The 4,233-nt window shown below is 36.3% G+C and overlaps 1 long non-coding RNA gene across 1 annotated transcript; it reads left to right on the forward strand.

Annotated features, from left to right (window-relative positions):
* Positions 1-3,236: 3,236 nt before the first annotated feature.
* LOC149954280 (uncharacterized) lies at positions 3,237-4,233 on the forward strand. Its single transcript, XR_016480104.1, has 2 exons — positions 3,237-3,725; positions 3,803-4,233. It is a non-coding gene; the product is annotated as an uncharacterized LOC149954280 (long non-coding RNA).

Here is a 4,233-nt window from a genome sequence, read left to right on the forward strand (position 1 = left end):
TATAGTTGATTTTATGAAATAACAAGACGTACGACGGTCATAATACACACAATCCTTCTAATGTGTTAAGTTTGTTTGCGGGGGGCTGATCACTCCGCGTAATCGGTGTACAGAGCCGTACCTTTGACTGTCCTAATGAGATTACGCGTAATCTTTGAAGTCCCTGCCTTTGGCAGTGCTAATCTAAGCGTAATCCGGTGTACACACTTTCTAAGAGTGGTTAGCCCCTCGTTTGTTTGAGCTATTCACAGCAATCTGCAACACCGGTATCACAACCAAAATTTATTCACGGTCACACATATATACATATTTACACTTATTTGTTACTTCTAGTCATACTTTGAAAGCATCGAAGATTCCTTCGATCAGTGTCACTCTTATTTTTTACTTCTGATCACATTTATTTGTTACAACTAGTCAGCCGTTGAGTGTCACACTTATTTTTTCTGGTTATACGACAGAGACTAGTTCGATCACTTCATACTTATTTGTTACTTCTGATCACACTTATTTGTTACTTCTGATCACACTTATTTGTTAGTTCTGATCACACTTATTGATACTTCTCATCACACTTATTTGTAACTTCTGATTAAACTTATTTGTTACTATGATCACCCTTATTTGTTACTTCTGATCACACTTATTAGTTACTTCTTGTCACACTTATTTGTTACTTCTGATCACACTTATTTGTTACGTTGAGCGTCACACTTATTACTTCTGGTCATACACCGAAGACTAGGTCGATCAGTGTCATACTTAATTGATACTTCTGGTCATACGTTGAAAGCGCGGCCCACTCTGAACGGCCTTGAAAAACGCGAGAGGGAAACGGGAGAGTAGATTTCTATAAACACGCGGATTTACAATGTTGGAAATTGCGGGGGTCCGTATACGCTGCCCAAAAAACCTTACTTAGAATTAAATTTAAGGAACGTATTTGCAATTCTAGGTTATTGTAAACCACAGCTGTTCAAAAATATAACTTTCATGAAAATCGGACTTAAATTAAGGAACTGTAGGTAGATTTTTATGCGAAAATATAAAACCACGAAAATTGGGGTCCCGTAAATTACCCTGAAAACTATACTTAAATTTAATATTTACTGATATAACCGAAGTTGTAGGTCCGCTGAATCCTAACCTATCCAATAATATTTTTTTAACGTTATCGGACTTCATTTTAAAGAAAATATCAACCACACAAAGCCAAACTACCGGAAACGGTAAATTGGGCAAATGCCCAACTTCTTGGGCTTCGATTTGAAAACTTTATGAAAGGCTATCAATGGCGATGCATGTACACTCGAACGAGATATCATTTACTCTTCTAGCCCTAACCGTTGAAGAGGTATGCGCGACACGGCGGCATCGGCATCGGCATCGGCTACACTGTACGTGAGACTAATACACACAAATCCTTAGGATTGTGTGTAAAAAGTGGTCTTGCGATTTGCACGCGCTCGAGAAAAACCTATATTCCTCTGGCGACTTTAGCGCGCGCTCGTAGACTTGTAAGACTCCCATTAAAACAAGCAGGCCCCGTTACTTTAGAAAAAGAACAACTTTTTCCGTTTCTACAAAATTTAAAAAAATGTCTACTTTTGAAAACCTGCCGTAGATGGAGCCACAATACATACTTAAGTATCATTTTGGAAACTATTTCTTTTTAAAAACCATTAATGATTTCCAGTTATTTTATTTTATTTTTACAAATTATTCTGTGATTTTGTTTTTTTACGGTTAATTATAATTATTTCCATATTTGTTTTACACCTGATTGCTTTAGTCGATTGCCATGTGATAGATAAAAAGTTTTATTATTTTAAGAGTCAAAAGCAGGGCAACATTTGCGACAGAAACCGCAGTTCAGCAATAAAAAACTCCACCCTTAAAAAACCAAGTTAAGAAACTGAAAGTTAGGAAATTTTAAACGACGTAAACGGCTAATTACGATATCATTAATATAGTTTTAAGTTCGTCCCTTCCCATCAAGGATGATAGTTTTAAGGAGTTTATTAAAAAAAACTTTCTTCAAAAGACCACTTTTCCATTGTCATAACTTTCCGTTAAACAATTACAAGAAAGTAAAACTAAATATTGCGTAAGAGATTTAACTAATTGGTGGAAGATAATTTGGAAGGAGCGTTTAATTTTTCGTTTCATTGAAATAAAGTTGGCTCGATTATAACCGCTTACTTCAAGGATATTTTAGAAAAAAATCTATTTCATATTTTTATTTTGAACACTTGTGTTGCAAATAGACTAACTGAACACGGTGCCGCAACCAAATCTCGAAACAAAAATATTACCTTGATTACCTTACGCAATGTACTCATTGTCCTTCAGAATACTTCCGAGATAAAATAAGACCCGAATAGAATCTAATAATAATAATAATAATAATAATAATAATAATAATAATAATAATAATAATAATAATAATAATAATAATAATAATAATAATAATAATAATAATAATAATAATAATAATAATAATAATAATAATAATAATAATAATAATAATAATAATAATAATAATAATCAGCTAGGCTAATACCAAAGGCACCACCTTAGGCCGCTAGTCATCTAGCAACTTTTATTGCCATTAATTCAGGTACCACGGATTTTAATGCGTAGGAGAGTGGTAGCAAACTCTTCATGCCACGCGAGCCAACAGCTCCCCACACTTACTATTACCGTTAACCTCTACAAAAATACTGTAAGCTAAATAAATAATATTTCCGGATCCTCATAACCCTCATAAATATACGTATTAAATTTATTCATTTCAAAAAAAGAAGCCACAAAAACTAGACGGAAAACCTCCTAAGTGACGTCAAGTCACGTGGCAATGATATTACGCGCTTCTATATTAAACCAAATTTAAGAGACACAATTCTATCTCAACGAAAACGTCCCTGACTTTGTGACAGTCTTATCAGAAACACGCGGTATAAACTAAAGTACAAAGATTCTAAGCTGACATTTTTGTGTCAAATTCCGGTAGTAAAAATTAAAATTCTTTAGCAAAAAAAAAGGTTGAAAACAAGGTACGAACAGGTACGTATAAAACCCACTCCGAGATAGTAGCCAAAAAAAGGAAACGTAAACAATAAAGACATTAAAAGAAAATCCGAGTTTATCTTGAAACGATTGTACGCTATCATAGCCTAGTTTCTCTGACCCCTAAAGTTCCATTTTAAATCGTTAAAGAATAAAACGTGGAAAAAATGTCCCGGCAACACTTTCTCCCAAAGAGTAAAAGTTTGGCTCGGTTGTTCGAGGATCTGTAACGAGGCTTTTGGGGAGGGAATTATTTTTGAAAACCTTGAGACGCAAATGGTTGAGAAAAATAAAACTATTAACACCCAATCGTGAACAACACTGTCGGAAACTTCGTAACGTTCTCCATCCCCGCATTCGTCCTTATTGGCCACTCGTACGCTACGAAGCGTGATGGAAGGCGGAATTAGTGGCGTTTAGAAGTCGCCAGGAACGGCTAGAGAATAAATACGGTTGGCCTCAGTCAACGAGCAAAGACCAAAAAATATGAATGCTAATTTCCCGTCCAAATTTAATGATATTGGGTAGTTTCTCCGGTCCATTATGGCCTCCGGGTCTATAAAAGCCCGTTTACCAAACTCGTATTGATATTTGACATAGAAACTCGGACCGGTTAACGTCGCAAAATTCCCACCGTCATCATGAAAGTGAAACAGGTGAGTTTTTGGATTAATCCGCGCGACGAGGATTTGTTTAACCGGCGTTTAACCGAGGATTTCCCGGGATTATTCAGATCGCCGCCATCGTCATCGCGGCTTTTCTGGCCGTGGTCAGTTCGCAACATATTGGATACGGACACATCGGAGCCGGATACGGACGCATCAGACCACACTACCCCGCCGTTAGACGAATAGCGCGTCCAGTTCACGACTACGCGGCCAATCTGAGATATCAACGAGTGGCCAGTACCGCGGACGCTTACGTGCCAGGAAGCGCACGAGGAGGCGTTGGTTATAGCTACATGGGTTAAGAACTAGACCTTTTAAATCGGTGTGTACGAATACTATATTTAAAGCTTTGTTTTTCTAATTGGAGACCCTCATTATGGAATTGCCATATTAACCCATCCCTTGTTGCCATGAAAGTGAATCTTTAAAAACTTTGCGAACTTTTTAATTATATGTATATTAATATTTTAATCGTTTTTAATCATTATTTAATAAT

Source organism: Leiobunum rupestre, chromosome 3, assembly GCF_980474605.1.
Source record: "Leiobunum rupestre chromosome 3, qqLeiRupe1.1.hap1, whole genome shotgun sequence".
NCBI classification, from domain to species: Eukaryota; Metazoa; Arthropoda; class Arachnida; order Opiliones; family Sclerosomatidae; genus Leiobunum; species Leiobunum rupestre.